Source organism: Antechinus flavipes, chromosome 4, assembly GCF_016432865.1.
Source record: "Antechinus flavipes isolate AdamAnt ecotype Samford, QLD, Australia chromosome 4, AdamAnt_v2, whole genome shotgun sequence".
Classification (NCBI taxonomy): domain Eukaryota; kingdom Metazoa; phylum Chordata; class Mammalia; order Dasyuromorphia; family Dasyuridae; genus Antechinus; species Antechinus flavipes.
In genome coordinates this window covers 1,495,991-1,521,677 of record NC_067401.1, presented here as the reverse complement: position 1 = coordinate 1,521,677, position 25,687 = coordinate 1,495,991, and the positions used below count along the sequence as shown (strand labels likewise).

At 50.2% G+C, this 25,687-nt stretch overlaps 1 protein-coding gene across 23 annotated transcripts in view; it reads right to left on the bottom strand.

Moving 5' to 3' along the window:
- The window catches only part of PCBP3 (poly(rC) binding protein 3), a 308,429-nt gene extending 286,335 nt beyond the window's left edge, over positions 1 to 22,094 (bottom strand). For 8 of the 23 annotated variants that reach the window (XM_051998320.1, XM_051998318.1, XM_051998337.1 and 5 more), the window contains exon 1: positions 21,795 to 22,089. The gene's annotated coding sequence lies outside the window, so the exon portion shown is untranslated. Of the gene's footprint in view, positions 1 to 21,794 lie in introns of all 23 variants that reach the window. The other 15 variants (XM_051998342.1, XM_051998341.1, XM_051998332.1 and 12 more) reach the window with 8 other exon arrangements.
- Positions 22,095 to 25,687: the final 3,593 nt, after the last annotated feature.

The window sequence follows — 25,687 nt, the reverse complement described above, 5'->3', positions numbered from 1 at the left end:
AGGCCCCCAGGCTGAGGCCATGGAACCACAGTGGACTTACTGATCTGCCCAATTCCTTCTCATTTCAAGGCTTCTGTCCAGATCTTTCAGCCCTCCCACTTCAGCAGCCCCAGTTCCAAACCCACAGTTCAGCCTACAGTACAATCTCCCTCTTGTCTAACCTCTTGAGTGCTCTCTAGCCCAGCTCAGGGATCACTCTCCTGGATCAGAAATCATTGTCTGTTTCTATCCACATCCTAACCTAGTATTGTATAAATGTCTCAGAGGCAAGGACTGGCTTTTTATGACCCACACAGAGCAGTAACTTAAATGTTTGTGATCTGGAAACTTTACAATTCAGTAGAACTCCCCGACCAACTAGGACTCCAGATGACAGAAGAGGAAGTGTCTTGTCCCTCTGTTCTGGGCAGAAGAGGATCGTCTAGGGACCAAGGAGACATTTTCAGCCTCGGTGAAAGGGTGGGCTGTACTTACTGATCACCAAGGAGGAATTTCTTTTTACTTGGGGGGAGGAGGAGGAAGGATAGTGAGGTGAGAAAGCCAGAAAGTTAAGAGCAGAAATGAAACTTGCCAAGAAACACACAGCAAAGAAGGAGACTGAGGGGGAAGCTCAGGTACATGGGACAGCTCCATGGTGCCTCAGCCCTTTGGAAAGTCAGGACCATGTCAGGAAGACTCCTGTTCTTTGGGCATAGAAATACTGATGTTGGTTGTTATTTGTCAAGCTCAGAATAACCAAAAATAAAAATGTATTTTTAGTAAATAAGTACAAAGTAAGAGAGAGGGGGCAGAGATATGTCAGCAAAGACAGATACAGACAGATAAATAGATAATAGGCAGAGCCATAGAGATGGGTAGACAGATGGACAGACATAGAAATGGTGAGATGGACAGATGGATGCCTGTTGTCCAGTCAATAAGCCTTAATTAGGCACCTGCTGTATGCTAGAGGCACTCTAGCAATCTCTAAGAAGACAAAGCATGATGGACAGTGGCTAAAAAAAAAGGTCTACTCTTCCCTAGTCCATGCCAGGTTTCTGACCTCTTTAATCCTGGAATCCAAAGGTCACATCCCAGAGCAAGATCTGTCTTTCCATCTTTCTGCCAAGGATCAAACTTCTGGCTTACTTCACCTGCCCCGTGCTTTATAAAATGCGGAGCAGGGAGACCCTCAACTTTCCAGGGAAAGTGAGTGGAGACAGGCAGAGTGAGGAGAGACAGGGCAGGAGTGGCAGCCGGGACGCCAGACGAGTTTTAGAATTCTAGTTTGAATTCCTACCTCCCTTTTCACCAGTATCTGAAGACCAGCATGGGGTGTGAGGAAGTATACAGGACAGGGAATTAGGAGAGCTGTGGTCCAATCCCAGCTTTGTCACTAACTAGTAGTGTGACTTTGAGCAAGCTGCTTCTCCTCCGCTTATGGACCCCATTTTGTCCTCTAGAAATGTGGGGTAAGCACCAGGTACCAACTCCAAGGCCCCATTCTCTAGTCCTGTCCATAACCTGACTTCTGAGTTCATGTCCGGCATGTGCTTTCCTTCTCTCCCTCTCAAACCCAGCTGTGACAGTTACTCCAGTGCCATCTTGGGATGAGACTACCTTGATCTCAAACTCAAAATTTTGTCTTCACTACGAGGTAAATTTACCCAACTGAGCCCACTTCCTATCTTCCTTTATCCCAGCCTGGCTGCCTCTGGGGGATTCCTTCCTTGGCAGCAAGCAAAATAACCTATTGCATTATCAACTGGTTAATTAATGATTTGATTAATAGAGTTGGGAGCCCTGACTGACAGCTTAATCAAAAGAAGGCAAGGACCGCTGCTGGCCTCAGGCCCAGAGCCATAACTAGGCAACTCGATGATGTCTGAGTTCTGATATTCTGCAGAAATGGGGCCAAATTTGGGAGTTTAATGATTCTGGGGTCACATCCAGACCAGCATGGGTCATAACTACAGTGGAACAAGGCCCCCGTGCCTACAGGCACTTGTCATTGTTTCAGGATGTTTTGAATCAATGTCCTTTGATCAAGATGCTTAGTCATTAAGAAAAATATGTCCCGGATTTTTTTAAAAGAGGGGAGGTTGGGACCTCCCATGTTAAACTTGTCTTTTGTCATCACCTCCATTGTTCCCGTACCGCCTTGCTCCAGGGCTTAGGGAGAAACCCAACCTCCTTCCGCTCCTGACACAGCAAGGAATCAGGGGGCCTGGAACCAAATGGGTTTCTCATTGTCACTCCCTCCCGTGGCCAGAGGTCCCCAACGCTGAGCTCATCTGGGAGGAAAGCAAGCTGCTTTTCCTGTTCCTGCTCCCCCAAACAGGAGGCTGCTTGCTTCTTTCAAGGCTCAGGTTCTGCGCAATCCCTCCAATTGTCGGGATCTCCTGCTGATATTTGATATAAGCCTACATACACACCCATATTCTCTCCTTCCTCTAGCTTAGGAACTCTTTGAGGGCAGAGAGTGATCCAATAAGGTTTTTGTCTCTCCGGCACCCACTGCACACCCTGGCAAGACACTACTACTAAATAAAAGCATGTTGATTGATGGATAGATAGAAAATAAATGGTGACAAATAGAGGGAAGAGAATTTTTCCACACCAGGGCCCTGGTGCTAATCCTCCTTCACTTCCTCCACTCTGTTGAGGGAATAATCCTTTCCTCCACCATAGATCTGGCACTCATAGAACCTGGGCAAGTCACTTAATCTCTTTAAACCTCAGTTTTCTCATCTACAAAACAGGGTGATAATAGTCCCTGCCTCACACAACGATGCTTTACAAACCTTTAAGTGCTGTGTAAAGGTTGTTTTCATTATTAGTGTTATTCCTATTCTTACTCCTCTCAGTGCTCTTGTTATCATCGCTCTCACCAGCCCAAAGTCAACCACAGATCAACGAGAGGCAGCGTGGTCCTGTGCTCCTTCCCAACCCGTTCCAATTGGTCTCCTCTCTGTCTTTCCCACATGGCTTTCCTTCCCTCGACCCCTAACTAGTCCCCAGACCTGTGTGGTAAAGGTTTGGTGCAAGCTCCGGCCATCAAAAATGGCCTCCCTACTCAGATGACTTTGGGGATCTGCTTCCAGAAGCCTGGCACGTTTGTGGGTGTCTCTAACTGACCTACTGGGTGGTTGGGCAATTTTTTCCCATTGGCTTTTTAAATGGAACAGGCCGCATCTTTAACATGGCCTTACTCGGCACCTGCCAGGGCCCTTCCTGAGTTTGTGTTTGACAGGGAAGGGCTCTTTAGCTCCTCCACACAATAAAGGAGGGGACTCTGAGGGCTGTCTCCTCTCCCACCCCATCCCATCCCACCTAAGGCCAGTGGCCCTTTCATGCACACTCTGTTGTAGGTGTTGGGAGTGGAGTCTTTGATCGGGGATCTCGGAGTCCAGGAATCCAGGCCAGATGCCGCAGGCAACCAACCAGTGACACCCTAAGGAACAAGTGTCCTAGACTCCAGCCCAATAGATGCAAGTTTTGGACTTGAGCGGTGGTGAAATTAATGCTATTTAAGTATCTATGCTGGCTGTGAAGCTAAATAATTCTCTTTATTCAGGTGATATGGGGGATTCTGCACCCAAAGATTTAGGGGAAATGTTTGTAAGAGGAGGGACAAAAGGGTATCGCCTAGGCCCTCAGGACACTGAAGGCCAGGGCAGGAAATGTAATAGGCTTAGCCAAGGGACAGTAGGGCCAGAGTCAACCACCATGCAGAATACTGGAATTCATTCACTCCTCACTTCTGCCTCAAAAAATTCCCACTTTTCCTTTAGCTCAAGAGCTACCTTTGATCCAAAGCCTTCTGGATTCCTACCCAAACTACCTTGGCTTTATTTTGTGTTCATGTTATCTAAGAAGAGTCAGTCTCACTCAAAAAAATATGAAATCCTTATGGGGAGAGAGACTATTTCTCATTTTCATCTTTGTAGTCCCAGAACCAGATACAGAGCTTTGCACTCAATTGGCACTTAAGTAATTTTAAATTTATTGATTGATTTGATATTAGTTATGTAATCTAAACCTTCCCAAGTGTCATCTGCAAAATGGGTACAATAATCTCTCTATTTTCTAATATCCTGGACTATCATGGAAATAAAATGAGATGCAGTAATGCAGGGCCACTTAGCTTCTTCATCTGTAAACAGAATCTGTAAATATCTCATATGACCTCCTTCCTGGTACGAAGGAACTTTGCAAACTTCAGAAATCCCACAGAAATGGGATCTGTCGGTATTACAGTGTCCAGGCAAGCATTTTTGCAAACCAGCGAGGACATATAACTGAACACTATTCTTGGCACTAGCCAATGAAATGGATCTGGCAAAACTGTCCCTATCGAAGTCTCCTAGAATCCATTTCCCCCAGGCCTCTCTGGCTCTGGCATCATTTCAGCTCAAGCAGATGAGGATCTGCTTCCCTCCCCTCCATCTCTACCATGCCTGAGGCAAGCCCCTCCCTCCCTCCCCCCACCCCTTTTTGGCCATGGACTGCAGAGGGACTAATCTTTTCTTGGCTCCCTGGATGAATCCCAGCATCTTAGCTGGCAGAGACCACAGAAACATCTTGCCCACCCCACCCCTGAACAAGAGCCCCTTGGAAACATCCCCAACAAGCTGTCATTCAGCCTCCTTTTGAAGACCTCTTGTGAGGGGGAGCCCAGCCCACTCTCATTTGGGGCAGCTGTTATTGTGAGGAAGGCTGTCCTGACATCGAGCCTAAATAGGCTTTATTGTAGCTTCTCGCCATTATTTTGGTCCTCTGGGGCCAAAAGAAACAGATTTAATCCCTCTTCTAACAAAGCAAATGACCACATGCTTAAAATGACTTCTCACGTGTCTTTCAAATGTCTCGTTTTTCTTCCCTGGGTCCCTTAACTAATTCTCAGCAACTGAAATTTCTTTAAAAAAAAAAAAACCTGCTTCCTTTTCCCCTCTTTCCCTCCCCCAACCCTGGAGAATATTCCTTTTGCCTTAGCATTCAGGCTGCCTACCAAGTAGAAGTTACTTACCTGCAAACCCATGGTGTCTAGGCACCCAAAGGAACCCTCTTTTTCATCCAAACTCAGTCCTGGATTGTATGAACACCTTCCTTTAGCCACTGCCTGGCCAGAGATGGCTAAGTGATTGTTCACAATTGGCACTTGAGTCTCTCGAATAATGAGGATGGGGCTATAATATAATTACAATAATAATAACAAGCAATAATAGCTAATTAGCTGCATGTCACCATAAAAGAGCAAATGTGGTGGAGTCTGCCATAGATTTCCTATAAAATGTCTTCCATGGCAGACCAGCTCCATACAGTCACACAGTTGATTTACAGATGGCAATAACAAGCTCCCACTGTGCCCGTTTTCTGGCTTTTAAAATGGAAGCTACTTGAAGGAGAGATCTCTCTTTTTGCATGTATTTAGATCTCCAGTGTTTAGGACAGTCACTTGCATGTAGTTAGCACTTAATTAATGCACTTTAGTATTAAGAAAAGAATGTTTAGGTTCAGGAGGCCAAGATGGTAGATTTGGAGGCAATCAACTGAATTCTCCCAATACTCTCCTCTAAACAGCTCTAAAATAATGCCTCGAAGCAAATTTTGGTGCAGCAGAATCAACAAAGTAAGAGACACATTTTTCTGGCCTAAAAAAACTTAAGAGGTTGATAGGGAGGTCTGTGACACCTGGATAAAGGACTGTTGGGAGGTCATAGACAGTGATAGTGACAGTAGCCTCAGCAGCAGCAGCTTTGGGAGTTCTCAGCCTAGAGACAGAAGGGGATTGGGTAACTGGTCAAACAGAGATTACAGGGGACCCTTCGCTGGCACTAGTTGCATCTGGTACTGATTGGTGACTCCACTGCCCATACACAGTCCTGTATGGCAATCCGATGGTGGAGAGGAGAACTTGTGATCGTAGGGGTCCTGGTAGTATTCTAAGGCAGACAGGGACATTAGCAAGGTAGCTGGTTACAGTCCCAGGGTCAATAGGAATGTTAGTTGTAGAGAGCCAGAACTCTGAAGAAGTACACTTGAAACAAGGTGTTAACTCAGAGGAATTGATGAGACAATGGTTCTCTAGTTTACATGTACTTAGTACTTAGCATGGTGATGTAATAGTTCTCTAGTTCACACATATTCAGTATATTCAGTGTGCTGTAATGATGTTATTATAATAGGGTATATAAGAACTGGGGACAGGAAGTCAGACAGAAGTGAGACTGCTGAGAGAGACTGGCTCAGACTATGACTGACACAGACTGTGAAGAAGACAATAAAGACTTTGAACTCTGTTCTTGTCCATCCTCTTAGTGACTATTCAGCTGAGACAAAGGCCCTTCCAGAGGACCTCCAGAAAGCTAGCCCGGACATTACAATTAGTGTTGTAGGCTTCAGCAGTAGAAACTTTTCTTGGATAAAAATTAGCACACAGCCCAGGAGAGCAGTGACCACACATCTCCTCTTTCCTCTCCTCACATCTCACCTTTCCGAAAACATCAAAAGCTTACAGACCTCTAGAACTATCACTGAAAACAGCATGAAAAATCCTGAAGCTTGGGACAGTGCCTCTCCACCCTACAGTGAGCAGAACCTAACTTTAACACAAAGTTTAAAGTTAAGAAACAGGTTGCAAAAATAGCCAACGATAACAAAAAGAACTTGTGCATAAAAAGCTGCTTCAATGGCAGGGAAGAACAACTTATAAACTGAGAAGACCATGTGAAAAGAGCTACAAATAAAGCATCAAAGAAAAAAGTTAATTATATATAAACACAGGAAAAATTCCTGGAAGAATTTTTTTAAAGGGATAAGAATGATAGAGGAAAAAAATGAGGGGAAAGAAGTGTAATAAAAGAAAATTAGGGAAAAAAGGCAAATAATAAAAGAGGCATGAAAAATAATGAAAATAATACCTTAAAAAGTAGAATTGGCCAAATGTAAAAAAAAAATGAGTATGAAAACTCACTAAAGAAAATAATTTCTTAAAAATTAGACATGAGCAAGTGGAAATTGAGTCTATGAGACATCAAGAAATAATAAAACAAAGTCAAAAGAATGAAAAAAGAAGAAAAGTGAAATAGCTCATTGAAAAAAATAGTTGAAAAAAATAGAATGGGGAGAAATCATTTAAGGATTTTTAGATTACCAGAAAGGTAATGATAAAAAAAAAGGAATGATTAAAAAAGAGCTTAGACATCATTTTTCAGAAATTATGAAGGAAAATCATACTTCAGAAATTATGAAGGAAAATCATACTGATATCTTAGATCTAGGGGGTAAAATAGAAAATGACAAAATCCACTCACCACTTTCTGAAAAAAAAAACACAAAATGAAAAATCCCATGAATATTATACCAAATTACAGAGCTCCTATTTCGAGAAGAAAATATTGCAAGCAACCAGAAAGAAACTGTTAAAATATCATGGAACCACAGTCAGGATCACACAACATTTAGCAGTTTCCATGCTAAAGAAAAAGAAGTTTGGAATATAATATTCTGAAAAATAAAGGAGCTAGGATTGCAACCAAGAACCTATTCAGCAAAACTGAGTATAATCCTTTCAAGGAAAATTGATATTTAATGATATAAAGAACTTTAAAGCATTCCTAATGAAAAGACAGAGTTGAATAGAAAGTTTGTCATTCAAACAAAGACTGAAGATCATCAAAAAAAAAAGTAAACATGAAAGAATGATCATAAGGGATTCAATAAAGTTAAAATGCTTACATTCCTATATGGGAATGTAAAAGTTACATCTAATTCCTTACAACTTTATCATTATTCGGGCAGTTAAAGGGAGTTTATACAGACAGAGGGTGTGGATGTGGGTCAATTCTGTTGGAATGATCTCCAAAAAAAGATGCACTGGGAGAAAGGGGGAAGAGAGAAGTAGAATATGGAAATTTTCTCACATAAAAAGGTGCACAAGGAAGAACTTTTACATTGAAGAGAAAATGTAGGGGAGTGGCAGGCAATGCTTGAACCTCACTCTCATCAGAATGTATCTGAGAAGAAAAAAAATACATACACATATCCACATTCATACACCTACACACAGAGATGTGTGAATAGAAATCTAACTTACTCAGTAAGGAAATACAAGGGAAAGAGATGGGAATAAGAGAAGAAATGGGGTGATAAAAGAGAAAAAAGATTAAGGGAGGCAGTGGTTAGAAACAAAATAGATTTTTGAGGAGAAATAGGATAAAAAGCTAGGAGAATAAAGAGAAGAAAATGGGATACAGTAGAAAACATAGTTTTCAACTGAATGTGAATGGAATAAAGTGACATAAAATGGAACCAGATAGCAGAATGGATTAGAAGTTAAAATCTAACCGCATGTTATTTATAAGAGACATACTTGAAAGAGAAAGAAACAGAGTTAAAATAAAGTGTTGGAGCAGAATCTAATATGATTCAGCTGAAGCAAAAAAGGTATGAGTAGCAATCATGATCTCAGACAAAGCAAAAGCAAAAATAGAGCTAATTAAAGTAGATAATCAGGGAAATGACAATTTGCTAGAAGGTACCATGAACAATAAAGTAACATCAAAACATTTACAGCAAATTTTTCTAACAAAACCTTCTACAGATACATACATAAGGGGGGAAAAGAAAACTGAGTCAAATTTATAAAACTAAGAACCATTCCCCAATTGATAAATGATAAAAGGATAACAGGCAGTTTTCAGATGAAGAAATGAAAGCTATCAACAGACATATAAAAAATGTTCTAAATCACCATTGATTAGAGAAAGATAAATTAAAACATTTCTGAAGTATCACCTGATACCTACCAGAAATGACAAATGCTGGAAGGGATGAGAGAGATTACACTAATGTATTATTGACAGAATGGTGAACTGGTCCAACTATTCTGGAGAACAATTTGGAACGACATCCCAAAGCTAATAAAAAAATAGGCACATCCTGTGGTCTAGCAATACCTCTACTAGATCTGTATCGCAAAGAGAGCAGAGTAAATAGAAAAGAACCTATATGAACCTATATTTATGGCAGCTCTTTTTTTGTAGTGGCAAAAAACTGGAAATCAAGGGGATGCTCAGTAGTTGGGGAAGCGATTGTGATCAAGTACCATTGTGGTATAAAAAATGGCAAGGAGGGAATGATTTCAGAGAATCATGGCAAGATTCACATGAACTGATACAAAGTGAAGTGAGAAAAACTGAGAGATCATTATGCAGTGACAGCAAAGTTATAATGATGAACGACTTAGCTACCCTGACCAATACAATCTTGAAGACAATCCCAAGACTCATTACACTATCTACTTTCAGAGAAAAATGTTGAACTCTGAGTGCAAATGGAGGCATATTTTTCTCTTTTTAATGTTTTTTTTTTTGCTACATCACTAACAGAAATGTTTTGCATGTTTTCACATTATTATTAATATATTGTTTTTTTTTTCCAGTGGGTGGGATGGGAGAAAGGATGGGAGAGAAAATAAAATTTAAAATAATTTTTTTAAAAAAAGAAAAGCATATTTGATCACACAGAACAAAGCACCGCCCTTCCATCTGTCCTCCAATATACGTTCTCCTGAGCATTTATTTACCCTTGTTGGTTTGTCTGGACCCTAGGATCAAGTCAAACTGCAATGTGCAATATAACCCAGCCCCAGATATTAGGCAAGATCATGGAGAATTTTCAGAGCCACCCAGATGGCTAGGAGACTCCCTGTGGGTGGTGAAGTCCCCCACATGCTGCTGTTTATGGCTGATAGTTTACTGATGCCAGCAAATCATGAAGCATCGAGACACGAGAGAGCCCCCTTAAGGAGGTGCATGTGCACTCCCGGTCTTCAGTCCAAAGTAAGACAGGAAGTTGGGGGGCTCGACTTGGAGTCAGTCTGTCATTGGTACCGTATCTTAGACTCTGCCAGAGGGCAAGGAGCTGAGCTGGGGTGGGGGGGATGAGCGGACTGTCAAATATAACCAATGGATAACTTAAAGGCAAAAATATTGGGCTGGTCCTTTAATGAGATTGAGAAATGATGGGGAGGGAGAGACAGCGTGGGCACTGACATAAGAGAACGCAAGAAGTTCCTGCATGAACTCTGAGGAGGAATCAGGGGCAGTAAGGACATACCCGGGACAGATGGGCTGCAATCTGCACCTCTGGAGGGAGCACTGCCCTGCACAAAATAGCACGTCCTTCAATACATCCATGTGAAGCATTAAGGAAAAAAGCCTGGAGGGCTCAGCTGGAGACAGACTGCAAAGTGGAAGAACTGGAAATTGAGTGAGAAGCCCTGGGTTCAAATTCTGGCACTTCCATTTACTCCCTGTGTGCCTGGCTCTGGGTCTCAGTTTCCTCTTCTATCGGCCCCTAACATCGCCACCAGCCGTGACTCTGGCCATCTTCTACAGACAGTAAGTAGGGAGCCACTGAAAACCTTGAGCGAGAGAGTGACGTGGTCAGTCTTCTATCCCCATCGTGTCCCTGAATGAACACGGGCCCGGCTCCTTTGCAGATGGAGCCTGGAAAAGGCCCAGAACAAAGGTTCCCCACTGCTCCCAGCTCCCTCTGGGCACAGTGCGGTTCAGTGGTAGGCGCTGCTCCACCTCCGGGGACTCCCTCTCCCAGGAAGAAGCCACTCGGGCTGGGGAGCCCCGCGAACTTCCCTTGGCTCTGAATTGGCCGCCCGAATCCGTAAGGGCCCATCTTCCTGATGCAAGGGGAAAGGCCTGAGCGGGACGTTTCCCCTGGCCAGAGGGCAGATGTTCTGTGCGGGCGGCCTGCAGCCTGGGTGGTGACACTGGAGCCACCGGCCTCCATCTCTCGGAGGGCGAGGCAGGGCCGGGCACCCAGAGCATGGAGTGTCTCCTCCCGGAGCAGTCTGCTGATGGGTGGGCTTGGCCACAGGCACCACCCATGTTTCTCCCATGGACAAAACTGGAGAAAGGCTCACTTGCCAGAATCGGTGTCATCCGTGCAGGGCTGGACGGGATCTTCGAGGTCACCTGGGCCAAGCTCCCATTTAGCAGAAGAGAAAATGGAGCCCGGGAGAGTGCAGGGATTCCTCCAGCTCCCGTGGGTGGGAAGGCGCCCTTGAGGGAGCCCCGATGCTCTCAGCCCGGGGCCCCTTCCCTCTGCCCTACTTTGCATCCTGCAGGCTCCCACAGGTGGCAGAAGCTGGGCTTTCTCACGGGCCCAAGCCCACTACAAAGGGTCCAGGGGCTCGGACCTGCTCCTATTTCCAGGCCTCCCCCGCTCGGCCCTCCTTGGGCAACCCCGGGAGCCCCCTGGGCAGCAAATGGAGAGGGAGGGGAGAGTACCTGCTGCTGGCTCCTGGAAAGGGAATCAGGAAAGGCTTCCTGTAGGAAGGGGGCCGGCAGGAGAGCCTTGAAGCCTACCTCGATGAGGAGGGCCAGGAACTCAGCCAGGGATCGATGAGGAGAGCCGGACACCAAGGTCTCCTCAAGCTCTGTCCCTGGGCTGACTCTGACAAACCTCAGACCAGAGGCTCCTGGATTCCAAGCTGGGCCACACTTCACAAGGCATGGAGGCCCGAGGAGTAATGGCGGGTCCCCTGGCTACAGCAGCAGGGGGCTGCCCCCCATCCTCAGGGCAACGGCCTTCGCATTGTTCCTTGTAGCGACGTTTAGAACTCTGTGCTTGCGGCTGGGGAGCAGGACTGGGGGCAGGACCGGAGGGCTTTGGTGGCCTAGAGCCCTCTAGGAGCCCAGGGAGGGTTCCAGCAGCCCCAGTGCAGTCACAGGGGGAAAAGGTCTCTGCCTGGAACACCCCTCTGCCCAGTGCTGGCTCCACACTGGCCTCCTCTCCCGGGAGGTGCTGACCAGTGGGAGGGCATCCAGGAGACACAGAGCATCCTGAAAGGGCTGGAGCATGGGCAGGACACAGACTGGTTAGAAAAACCCCGGGGCACGTTATCCTGGAGAACTATCTTCAGCAGTCGGGCAGGAAGGACCATGGCACTGGCCAGGTCTGGCCGGAGGCAGGGCTGCTATGGAAGAGGGCCCTTCGTAACGAGCCGCCCCAGAGCGGGGCAAGGGCCGAGGCCGGAGGCTCCTGGGGATCCCTGGGCATTCGGGCCATTTCCAGCTCTGTGGGGCCACGGCAGGTCCCGTGTCTGGACATTCTTCCAGTGCCCAAGAGCCAGGGATGCCCCAAGACGTCCATCGATGGGTGAGCTCTGGGAACCGCTCCTCCTGCTCACTCCCAGAGGGCTTAGCCTCCAGTGCAGGGGCCTACCCAAACACCAAGGCCGCCCCCCACAGTCTGGGAGCCCCGCCGGCGGCTTTCAGGAGGCACTGGCCCTCCCTGACCCATGATTAAATTCCCATGGGGGCTCCAAGGACCAGGACAATGAAAGATCAGCTGTGTTTAATCAGCCTCCTCCAGCAGCCATTGAATCCAGTGCCACCAGCGGGCATTGCTCATAATAACCATGTGGGCAAGATTGAGGCCTGTGGCCGGAACCCAACACAAACCTGGCACGCATGGGGCCTAATAGACGTTTGGTGAATTGCACCGACTTGGACTACAACAGTGGAGTGGGGGGTCGGTAATGGCGGGAGCCTCCCTCTGCCGCCTGCGGTTCCACGTGTCGGCCCCACGAGCGCTGCGGCCGTCCCTCCAGGGAGTCATGTTCCCTGGAGCCCGGACGTCCCCAGAGGCAGTGAGGGAGAGAGCCGACTTCAGAGTCAGGAAGCCTCGGGCACAGGGCCCATCTCTGACAACACTGGCTGCGTGACTCTGGCCAAGTCCCGTTACCTCCGGGTGCCTTCTCAGCCCCCAAGCAGCCTCAGACGGTGAGATGAACAGGTGGCGGTTTTCATGGTCAAGGAAGTTTTCCCTCAGGAACTCCCTCTACCAATGAAATCCCTCGTCTGGTCCAAAATCACACACACACACACACACACACACACACACACACACACACACAGAGTCAGAGATCTCTGAGACAGACGGAGACACAGAGAAAGAAACAGATTGAGAAACATGAGCAGAAAAAAAGACACCGAGAGACAGACAGAGCTCTCTTAGAGGTTAAAAACCCATTGGAGACCTGGCGGCCACTGAAGACTTGAGCTACTCCCCACATAAAAAGGGCTCCCTGAAGTTCCCCAGGTCAACCATGGCCTACAATTCAAGGGAGGGCGTCTTCTATGAACTCAGCCCCGCTCTTTGTCAAGTGACTTCTGCCTACAGAGCCACAGCCAAAGTACTCGGGGCTTGGGAAATGATTCCAAGTGAAGGAAAGAAGGTCTGCCTGGGCACAGGGTGAAGGGGCAGTGCCAGGGCTGCCGATCTGGAACACACCAACATTGAGCTTAGCCATCTCCCCCACAGCAAAGGAAGGCGGGTGCCCATCGAGCATCTCTGTGAAGGCTGGGGGCATGGCTCGGACGCTCGGGGGGGCAGCCCTGCTTGGCAGACAACTGCCTCCCTGGGCCAGGTTCACAAGGACACAAGTCCTGCCTCAAGGGCTTCAAGTCTGGGGGGAGGAGAGAAGGGGTGCTATGTACACGGAGATCAGCAAATAGGAGGTAATAGGAGACCAAGAAGGAGAACAGGTGGACAGAGGGGTCTGCGGGAGAACCTCCCACGGGGGTGCTCCCTGAGCTGAGCCTGCAGGGGAACCAGAGATTCCGAGAGCCTGAGGGAGGAGGGGAGCATCCCAGCCCTGGGACAAAAGCTTGAGGGTCTGCCGTGTGCACAGAGAGCTCTATCCACCGGCAGGCTGGGTGAGATCCTTCAGGCAGATTCCCTGCAACGCCATTAAGAGCAGCAGGCTGCAGGACTCCAGAGAATAATCCAGAGGAGCTGGCCCTTATCCAATCCCACAGGGAACCCGGGGGCTCTGGGGTCCAGGGCACCAGGAGAAGGCCCTCACTGAGAAGACATCGGTTGGGTGGCCAGAAGGACAAAACGCCTTGCCCGAGGGCGTGCCCCCTAGAAGTGGAGATTCCATCTGGGAAGGAGGGGCGGGGGAAGGCAGATCGCTTTCCTCCAGGCCTGAAAGGAAGAGGAGCCGGGCTAGCTCGGCCAGGCCCGAGGAAGAGGAGCCAGGCTGGCTCTGATTGGCCCAGAGTGCAAGTCACAAATGGGCAGATTCAGGCTGATGGGGAGGAGGAAGAAGGCCCTGGCAATGCAGGACGTCTTGTGATGGAAGAAGGAACCGTGAGGAGGTCGTGAGCGCCTCTTTCCCAGCTATCTTTGGGTCAGGTTGGATGACCCTGTCAGGAAAATGTGTTGTTGAGGTGGCCCCCGAGCATCACGCTCGCTCTGAGATGTTAGGGCTGATTTCGGGATGGGATGAGAAAGGCCCAGCAGCTATTTGGGTCCCTACCTCATGACATACAACCTGCCTCTCCACCTGTAGCCTCCTGCCTGCATATCTCTCCTGCCTTCTTTCCTTGTCTATTTTACTCTCTCTCTGTCTCTCATACACACACACACACACACACACACACACACACACACACACACACATTTCTGGTCTCACCCCTAAAGTTAAGCAACAGCCATGAAAGCGTCTTGCTGGGCACGTGACCTGGAGGGAAAGGCCCTCCTTGCTCCATTCCCATCCTCCCCCCCCCACCCAGGTACAAACCAAAATAAGACAGTGAGCCACAGCTATGGCCCAGCTCTGAGGTCCCAAGATCCCAGTGCAAACTCAGGTGGGCCTCGGGGTTCTGCTTAGAGACTTGCACAGACAGGGAGCTCACCCCCTCAAGAGGCAGCTCTCATTGCTTGGAAGTTCCTTCTCAGCTCAAGCCTCAGTTTGCCTCTTCGCCATTTTCACCCATTCCTGCTTCAGTTTCCATCAATGGCTTGGCTTGGTTCCAACTCCACAGACATCATGGCCATGATGAGCCAGCTGCCCCCTCTTCCCCTATCAGATTGCAAGGTCCTTGAGGGCAGGGACATATTTTGTTCCTTTCAGTATCCAGCTCAGCGCAGGGCCCAGCATGCAGTGGGTGCTACATAAATGTTTGGTGACTGGTGACTGGCTCTGCTTTTGGCGGCTGATGACTCCAGGCCAGCCCCTCCCCTACATACCCCGAGAAGGCTTCCAAAAAAAAGGGGAGCTTCCAACCCTCAGCCCTTCCCCTTCCTGGTCACTCTTCCTTGGCCACTCCAGGTAATCAGAACTGCACCTGACAGGGACAGAGGTCCCCTCCCTCTTCCTGCCCCTTTGCTTAATGATGCCCAAGAGGGAGGCGCCATTTTGGCTGCTACATCACACGGCAGTGGCCTGAGAGAATGCTGGGAAAAACAATAAATGAAATGATCCCTGTTCCTCAAGGAGCTTTCGTTCAGACTGGGAGAGGGACCTCACAAACACTTCCAAGTATCTACAACATTGGCATGAAGGGGACAAACACAGGGAAGACAGAGGGAGGGAGGGAGCAAGTTGTGTATGTTAACGAATGGATGGAAAGATGGAGTGCTGGGCTTGGAGGTTCCTATCCCACCTCTGACACTTCCTGGCTGTGAGACCAAGGGCCAATTAGTTTGTTTTCTTAGGACTCATCTATTAAATGAGCAGTGTGAACTTGATGGTCTTAAAGGTATATCCCAGCTCTAGAACTGTGACCCCATTATGAATTCAGTGGCCGTGTTCCAGAGGCAGGGAACACCCAATCACTGCCTTTTACTATGTTCAAGTTCACCAACGTTTTAAAAAATTTACTCTAACAAACTGTCTATTTCAGTTATTTTCAGTCCTGTCTGACTCTTCATGACCCTATTTGTGGTTTCTTGACAAGTGTGCCATTTCTTTCTCCAGCTCATTTTGCAGATGAGGAAACTGAGGCAAGTAGGGAGGAGTGACTTGCACAGGGTCACACAGTAGTAAGTGCCTGAGACCAAATTTGACTCAGGAAGACGAGTCTCCCTGACTTCCAGCCTAGTACTCTACCCACTGCACCACCTAGCTGCCCAACTTAATAGACCAGGCAATCTCTTTACCTATGCATTAAACTACTCATTGTCTCTTCTTTCTTCAGGCGATGAGCATCTGGCCAACATGTGGTCGGACACAGTGATGTTCAATGGACTACCAAGAACGGAGAGCGAGGCGATGTGAGAAGGAGACAGTGGTTTATTCTGGCCTTACCTCCCCCTTCCTCCGTGGGGCGCCATCTTCCCACTGCCCCAAGCGCTGTGTCCTTCTCGTCCGTCTGCAGTCTCTTTTGGTGGGTTCCTCTTCCTGCACAGTTTCCATGGGCTCCTGCATATGGGCCGCTCTCCATTCCAGATGCTCAGCCCCAGTCCCTGTCCAGAATGGCACACATCCTCTCCTCCCTCCCCCAGCCCATCCTCCCAGACCAAAATTCCCAGGTCAGCTGGAGAGATGGCAGCTCCCCCAATTCCGTCCCTTGCAAGTCCTTTCAGTCTCCGGCTTTCCATTCCCCTGGCCACCCCCACACTTCAGATTCTTGCCTCTTTCCTGCACTCCTGTAATAGCCCCCTAATTAGGCTCCCTGCCTCCAGGCCTTCTGCAGTCCCTCCTAAATATTGCCAGATTAATCAGCCTAATGCAAAACTCCACTCATCGCTGCCTGTGCCAAACCTCTGCAAGGCTCCCAAATAGCATCTAAATGTACCCATTTGGTGTTTTGAGGGCCTCCGTGAGCTGGTACTAACTGTCCAAAGGAATCCTCCCTCTCTTGCCCTCCCCCTCGCTCCTTTCCAAGGCCTGGACCCTTCCAGAACATCTAGGACAGGAGGGGGGCACCTTCTCCCCCCAACCTTGCATCCCTTCCTCACTAGCTCAGTGCTACCCCCAGCAGAATCTACACAGGATTCTCCCAAAAGCTGGGAGATCTGGCACAGGGCACATCCTCCCCGTGTTCTGCTCGACTCCTCCCAGAACCTCCAACTTTCTTCCAGTGAGATGGGGAGCCACCAGGCCATAGAACTGACCCAACCACTGCTTCCTCGGGCCCTCCAGATCTTCCCCTCCTCCTCTTCCCAGCACCGTAAGCTGGTCCGTATTTGCATGACCTAAAGAGCCCCGGACCTTGCCATCTACTCCACAGCCTCCCCCTCTGGACTTCTGTGCCTCAGTGTAACTGAAGGCTTTTCTTCTTTTTTGTTTTTTTTCCCTTGCTCTTGGACTGAGAGATCCTGGGGGAGGCTTTCTGGCTTCTATTTATATACAATAAGTGCTTAATAAAAGCCTTTTCTGATTGTATATATAGAACCTATATCAGATTGCTTGCTGTCTTGGGGAGGGGAAAAAGGAAGGAAGGCAGGGAGGAAAAAATTGGAGCTCAAAATCTTATAAAAGTGAATGCTGAAAACGTACCTGTCATTGGAAAAAATAAAATACTACTAAGTGAGAAAAAGGGGCTTTTTATTGTGCTTGGTTCCTCTCTCCAGTATTACTCCTGCTTTTCAGCTCCTTTATCTTCCATTCCCCAACATTCCATGCAGAGTGCCCTGCCCTCCCTGGCCCTCCTGCCATAGAAGACTCTCCTACAAGAATTTCCCTCGGCTAAAACCCCAATCCAAGGCCCGTCTGTCACGCCCGGTGCTTATGTGCATGTCATGTCTCCCCTATGTGACCAGAAGCCCAAAGTGAGCCCGAGCCGGCCTGATCCCTCTGTACCCCAAAGCTGGGCCTGCCCTTACTCACGGTGGGCTCAGGAGCGGCCAGGAGGGAGGGGAGGAAGGGGAACTTGATGCTTCACTTCTCTATTAGACCGTGAAGCAAGGGTCCCTGGGGCACCCTGTCCCTTTTAAAAACAATGTCAGGTGATCCCAACAGACTCCAGAAGGGACACTAGCAATGGGCAGCATCTCCCCCAGCGTCCCACTGGGCTCGCAAACCACCTGACATCCAATCTGCCATCCACCGGCCCGGCTCAGACATACTCGGGAGCCCCTGCTGGGACTCAATCTTGCTAACTCAAACAGGCAATGCCAGTGGGCTGACAAGACCAGCCTGAGAGGGAGGAAAGGCGGATCCAAAGATCTGGAGGTGGAACCCACCAGAGCACAGAGGAGGACCACGAAGGGGAATGAGCTGGAGGACCTCTCCCGGAGGAAGAAAGGGCTGGAGGACCCTCTCCCGGAGGAAGGGGAAAGGGCTGGAGGACCCTCTCCCGGAGGAAGGGGAAAGGGCTGCAGGAAGGGGAACGGGCTGGAGGACCTCTCCCAGAGGAAGGGGAAAGGACTGGAGGACCCCCTCCCTGAGGAAGGGGAAAGGGCTGGAGGACCCTCTCTCGGAGGAAGGGGAAAGGACTGGAGTGCTCTCTCCCGGAGGAAGGGGAAAGGACTGGAGGACCCCCTCCCTGAGGAAGGGGAAAGGGCTGGAGGAAGGGGAACGGGCTGGAGGACCTCTCCCGGAGGAAGGGGAAAGGGCTGGAGTGCCCTCTCCCGGAGGAAGGGGAAAGGACTGGAGGACCCCCTCCCTGAGGAAGGGGAAAGGGCTGGAGGAAGGGGAACGGGCTGGAGGACCTCTCCCGGAGGAAGGGGAAAGGGGAAAGAGAGACAGAGGCTGTGCTCAGCATTGGGTATCACAGAAAGGCAAAGATACTGTCCTCTGACCACGAGGGCCTAGCAGCTTAATGAGGAGACAACTGGCCAGCCATTCCACCCATATAGGGAAAGTGGCAATAAGCCATGAGGAAAAGCCGCAGCCATGAGGACGATCGTGTGTGTGTGTGTGTGTGTATATGTGCGTATGTGTGTGTCCACAGAGAAGCACATGTACATGTGTGCATAGAGAACACCTCTCCAGATACAAGCTCTCCATCCCTAGGTGCCCCCTCCCATACAAGCTCGCATAGAGTGGAATATGACGTATTGGAGTGTGACATTCTATCACATCCATAGGCACCTGCATATAGACAGTTATCTCTCCTTTGGAGTCCACACAACCGGCAATCATCAGCTCCCCTCAGTCTCACCAGGCTTTCCATCTGGAGCATTTGACTAAGATTGACCTCAGAAGGAGCTCACCCCTTAGGTAATCAAGGAATCACAAAAACACCCAAAAGGGAAGCCGATGCACTCCAGTCCCACCCACCGCTGGCCCAGAATCCCGAGGGGAAACATGGCTGTCATGAATTCCTCCTTCTGAAGCCCTCCTGTGAAGGGAAAGCCCCTGCCTTGCAAAGGGGAAGCCCTGGGGTCTCATAAGAAGGGGAGAGTGTGGCCTGTATGACTCCAGGTTTCCCGCAATGGAGTGCCAGCACAGGCCTCTTGTAACATGGCTTCATTTGTATGGAAGGCTTCCTTTCAGCAGCCCTGGCACCCCGCCCCGCCCAGAAATGAGCACCACTTTTATGAACTTTCATGAAATGGAGTCTACTCAGAAGGAGAGCCTGCTACACGTCATGAAGCTGAAACATGGCTAAGATTAAGTAAGAACAAAAATTACAATAAAAAAAAAAGCTTTCTAGCAGATTCGGTCACTAGAAAGGTTTGTCCCTTCAAGGCTATCGATTTTTTCCACCTTGAGACCTAAGTACAGCCCAGAATGGCCCCACGTCAGGTACTGCCCTCCACAACATTCACCCTTCATCTTTCACGATGACAGCTGCAAGGCCACCGATCTCAGGCTTATAGACAGTTGAAATGTTCCTCCAGTTCCCCAGTGACTCCTGGCAGAAAATTTGGTCTTAGTAGCTTCAAACCAAGCAGGCCGCCCCCTTGAGGTTGGGGGGTGGGGGGGGCCTATCCTTGCACGGAGAGGAGGCAGCTGCTGCTCCATCCCAATACCTCAGGGAAAGGAAAGCCCACTCGGTGGCCAACATTTTCCTGGTCTTGGCTACCCCTCGGCTTCCTGGTTCCCGGAGCCCCAGCTTCGAGAAAAATGAGAGAATGCACACAAGCCAATGGCACGCCCTTGAAGCCACTGAAAGGTCATCAGCGCTTTCCCCCACCGCATGGATGGGGTGCCATGCCGGAGCCAAGCTGGAGATCGCCACAGGGCCCGGGTGCTAGTCTCTAAAAGGCCTCCCCATTCAGAATACAGAGTGGCCGGTTGTCGCTGTCAGGGATGAGCATGTCCACAAACTCAACGCAAGATGGCCCTTTCTTGGTGGCCTTGCTCCAAATCCTACCTGTCTGCAGAGGGTGAGAAGGGAGTTACTCCTCTGGGCCCCACTATCAGACTGCTGCCTTTTTATTTCTCACTTCCTCCGTCAGGGCCGAGTCCACTGGAGCAGCTTAGATCACCATTACTGAAAGAAGCTCAAGTTCATCGCTGCTTTGGAAATCAGTACCTTTTGGTGACAAACTACCGGAGGGATGGCTACAAAAAGCTGGGGGCTGCCAGCTTGAGTCTAGGACGCCATCCCACTATCTTGGACGGCCATTTCTAAGCTTTCCTCTCCATCGCAGCTCAAAGCTCCAACAAGCTAGGGTGTTACTACCACACGAATTTGTATCATTCAAAGAAGCCCCCAGAGGGAAGAAGGGAAGCAAAGAAGGAGGCCATTTTTTCCCTGTGTCTAATGACTGGATATGATGGAGCAAAAGCTTCCTTCCTCATACCTTTCACTACTCGGATAAGAAAAGAGCAACCCCAGTACACTCATTAGGAGAAGAACAGGAAACAAAAGCCGTTTTCCACAAAACCCACCCAAATTCCCATTCCCCCTCCGGGAAGTCCCCCAAAACTTTGGACTGATTCAGTCTCCTCTGAGGCTCCTGGCTCCTTTTCTCCTCCAGGACTGACTTAACCTGCTGAACCTTAAAGGCAAGGCCCGTGAGCTGATGCTCTTTACGGCCCTGTGACAGCTCCACTTTTGGTTTCTAATGGTACCGGTGTCTAGGAGAACTCTCACTGGCCCTGCCCTGAGACGCCTCGTCCTGGCTCTGAGAAGGAAAGATGGAAGGCAGTCCTGAGCATCTGTGTCCCCCTGCGCTCCAGCGTCCCTACCTTCCCCTGTCGGGGAAACGTTGAGATGGAGCCCTCTCCTGCCGGCCTCACTTCCGAGCCTAGCAGGGGAGTCACTTGTGTTTATGGGGCTTCCTCAGGGAGGGCGGGGTGGAGCCCTGGTCAGGTGGGGAAGAGACCGATCCCAACCAGGGCCGGGAAGGCACAGCGTCCCCTCCCCCACCTGCCCAGAGGCCTCCTGGCATCTCCGAGGCTCCCGAGCTGTGCCCCCCCCCAGCCCCAGCGCTGGCCCTGTTTACCTGGCGTTCGATACCGAGTGGCTGAGCTCTCTCGAGGGAGCCCAAAAGACGGCGCCCGCCTGAAGGCAAAGGCAGCCTTCCTTTAGGAAGGGGCCGGCGGGCTTTAGCCGGGAGCCCGTGCCCCCTCGCAGGGCGCTGCTCCCTCCTCAGGCAGAGCCCCGGCCGTCCGGCCTAGCCTTGCCTCAGCAAAAGCCAGAGCCCTGACTCAAGAGCAGCCTCGGCTGCTGCTTGGAAAGCAGTCGTGGCTGCGCCCCCGGCGGGAGGTGGCAGGAGCCCGCCGCTGCGCGGGAGGGGACTGGAGAACTGGGGACAAAGTTTCTCAGCACCGCTTGGGGTTAGCCTCGGCACGGGGGCATTCCTCACAAGCCTACTTTCGGCAGCCCCCTCCTCCCAACTCCCAGAGCTCGGAAGGAGGCCGCCAGAAACCCAGACCGCCCGAAAGCCGGGAGGCTGCGGGGAAAGGGAAAGCCAGGGGGTCCCGAACTTCGCGGCCCCGGGAGAGGGCCGTGTGGAAACAGCTTGCTCCACGGTCCCCCGACCTCGCTCCCGTGGGCTCCCCTCACCCCGGATCCCCACACACGGAAACAGCCACACACTCCGCTCGGCCCCGCGGCCCCCCGGCCGAGCGGCCCCGGGAGAAGCCGGGCGACACTCACCTGTCCCAGGAAGGAGGGCACCGCCTGTTGGACCAGCGCGGGGCGCTCGGAGGCTGACCGTCTGGCCGGCGATGTGCGCGGGCAAGGGCTGGTCCAGGTCGGACGGGGGTTACCTGGGAGGGATGGAGGGAGGGGAAAGGGTGACGAGGGGAAAGCGGGGGAGAGTGCGAGGGGGTGGAGGGGAAACCCTCGGCTCCGGATCCTGCTCCCGCACCCGAGTCCGCCTGGGAGTAGGACAGACCAGAGAGGGCGGGAGGGAGCCAGCCAGCCAGGAAGGGAGCGGGCTCACATTGAGGGCGGCGGCAGCGGCGGCGGCGGCCCAGCCCAGACACCGAGGCGGGCTCGGCCCCCTCCAGCTCCTTGAGCCAATCCCAGCCCCCGAGAGCTCACAGCCTCCGCTGGGCAGGAGGAAAGTGAAGAGCTGGGCCAGGAGGCTGACTCCATTGGCCGAGCGCGGCGCAGAGACAGCCAATCAGAGCCCTGACGGAGCCGCCCTGATGCGAAGCCCAGCAGCATCCCTGCATCCCAGCATCCCAGGAGCGTCCCAGCGTCCCAGCGTCCCAACGTGCCCGCGTGCCCGCGTCCTAGCATCCCGGGAAGCGGCCCAGTGGCGGCCCGAGAGCCCTAGCCTGCCGCCCGGCCTCCAGTTGTGTGGCTGGCGGAGAGTCCGCCTCAGGCCGGGCAGTGCAGAGTTCGGGTTCGGGGGTGGGGCTTTGGGAATGGGGGTGGGGAGAAGGAGAGGGACTGGTGTTTGGGGAGGTGCCTTCTACTACGCAATAGAAATAAACTGCAGTGCCAGCCCAACCTGCACCTGTAACTTGAGTACTTTTGACTGAAATGGGGGAGGGAGAGGGGGAGAGAGAATCAGCCGGGGCCTGACTCCCTCACCTCCCCAACTTCCCAAAGGCTCCCCGCCTCACCTTGGCCGAGGCAGGGGGGGCACCGGAAGGCTGGCCCCACTCCCGCCGACCACCCGTGCCCAGCCTTCTCGCCTTACCCTAGGCCGAGTCCACCTCTTCACCCTTCCTCCCTCTGCCATGACTAAGGCCGCCCCCCGGGAGCCCCTGGAATCGTGGTTCATCCTGCTGTCAATAGCTGCCGCCTGCTTGGAGGCACTCGGGGCCACTGAATCCGCAGAACTATCCCGGAGCAGCCTCATCCTCCACAGGAGGCCGGTTCTGCGCACGATTTCCGCCTTAATTTTGTCCTTCTTGCACCATCCCAGACTTAGTTTTTGCTAAGATTCTGAGTACCACGAAAACCTCCATTTCCCAGCACTCCGTCAGTGCGCCGGGGATCACGAAACACAAACGTCCCCTTGTGAGCAGTTTGCCAGCTTGGGAGCGGGGCCTTCCCCCCCCGGAAAACATCACAACGAAGTCTTTCACCGAAAAGTCTGTCATCTAAGCCTCTCTTAGCGGTTCCAAAAATACTTGTCGTGACCTTTCCCCAACTCCTGGCCCAGAGTGGCAGTACAGAGCTGGCAGTGGGGCACGGATTGGGGGTGCACGCGCAGACCTCGCAAGGGACCCCGATCAGGCACTTCACAAATATGGTCTTTCTCTTTGTAATCACTGCCAGGAAGGAGGAAGACCTAGCAGATCAAGGGTCCAGAATCAAATAGAGACAAACTATGGTTTGCTCAAAATGTGAAGTGAAGGGGAAGGTGCTTTGACCTCTGAGATCTGAAATGAAGCCAAGGAAAGCCTTAGCCCTACAAAAAGAAAGAGAATCAAAAGAGATTCATAAGAACCTCAGCAGCTTCTAGTCCAGGAGTTCTGTGTCACGGTTCCCATTGGCAGCAGACTGGGGAAGCCTCTGGACTTCTTGGAATTATGGGTTAAATGCATAAAATATTATACATAGAATTACAAAGGAAACCAAGAATATTAAAATACATTCATCGAAATATTCTTTTAAAAAGCAACTTCAAGGACCCGGAGTTAATAATCTTTGCTCTGGTCTGATCCAGACTCAAAACTGTTAGCTTTGCTTCTGGAGCCTGGGGACAACGAATTTACAAAAGAAAGGGGGCAGAGTGACTGCTCTGCAAGTGCCCTCTATCCAGAAATGTTTTCCCCAGCTGCCGCCCCCAGCACCAGAATCTCCCATCGTCCAAGGTCTTCTTTTTGCCATTTCCAAAAAGTACCTATTTCAACAGGAGTGTTACCTGGGATGGATGACACATCCATGGAATCTCATTGGCAGAGCAGCACCCTGGGGGCAGAAGGAGGTAAAAGGGAAGGAAGGGTGGGAAGGCAGAGAACTGCTCCCATTGCAGACACAATCTCTTTATGGGCATTGAAACAAGTCATTTTCCTTCTCTTGGCTATAAGGTTCTTTCCATTTGTTAAACAGAAACATTAGGAACCGTTATCTTAAAAATCCTTTCCAGCTCCCAGGTTCTAAGGTTGGACCAGGAAGGATGGGAACAGCTTTCGATTTCACTGCAATAGAGGCCTCCCAGAAGAGGAAATGCCTTCTCCTGATGCAGATTGGCACCTTCTCTGAAACATATCCTTGTAAAGTGTCTGCAGCACTCAGGAATACTTGTCTAGCTGGGTCAGAAGCAGATTTGAACGCAGATCTCCCTGGCAAGTTTCCTGGTGCATGTTAAGGTTTGGGGGTGGCAGAGGAATGGCTGAAACATGATGTGACAAGGCTTCACTCAGTAGATTACAGGGCTACTAGCCTCCCACTTCCTGTAACCTTGCATAGGGGAAGGAAGGACCCATCTCTTTTGTCACTTTTTTCACTGTCTCCTCAGACACAGCCAGTTATTAGAACACAAATGATAATAATATACCTCACTTTCACTTGTTTCCAGTTTCTGGGTGAGCAAGAAAGAAAGCCCTAGCTACCCACAACCATCCGAGGCTGCTCTGAACTGACTCACTTTCCAAATGACAAGCCACATATTCTCCAGCCTTCCCTCCACCAGCAATCTGGCTGCTGAGGCAAATGGGCTGTCCCACCTATGTTCTAGCTGCTCCAAAGAAAACATCGTGGATAGATTCCATTTATTTTGTTGTCCTTATTTCACTCCTCATTGGAATGGAAGTTCCTTGAGAGAAAGGCTCTTATTTTTGTATTCCTAGCACCAGGCTCAGTGTCTGCTGAAACCTAGTAGGTACTTCATGGATACTTTGTATTCCTAGCACCAGGTTCAGTGTTGATACCTAGTAGGTACTTCAGTGATATTTTGTATTCCCAGCATCAAACTCAGGAGTTTGTCTGATGTCACCTAGTAGGTACTTCATGGATACTTTGTATTCCCAGCACCAGACTCAATGTTTATTGGCTGATCCCTAGTAGGTACTTCACGGATACTTTGTATTTTCAGCACCAGACTCAGGGTTTGTCTGCTCACACCCAGTAGGTACTCAAGTGATACTTTATATTCCCAGCATCAGGCACAGGTTTGTCTGCTGACACATAGGAGTCACTGATATTTATTTCTGATAAAAATCACTGATATGGAATTCACTGATATTTATTTATTGTCCACAATCCATGGTGTGGCACAGAGGACAGGAGACCGGCTAGGGCAGAGAATCTATTTGCTGCAAGATACAAATCATTTCTTTCTCGTCGTCTCCTTCCTTCTGTGAGCACCTTGTGTGCATGTGTGCGCACGCATCGTATTGCATATGTGGGATTGCTCAGCCTCTCCCTCTGGATTTTCCAGACACTACCTTTGTTATTTGGGTTTCCATGGCATGCCCCATTCTTCAGCCGCATCCTTGATGACCAGTCTCATTCACGTCCTGTCAGCTGAGGGACAAAGAATTGTTCATTTTTAAAACCCCACCAACTTGGAGGCTTTGTAAAGCCTTCCTGTGAGGAAAGAGTTTTCTAACTACCCCCTTCTCACAGAGCTGTCTTGGGCCATG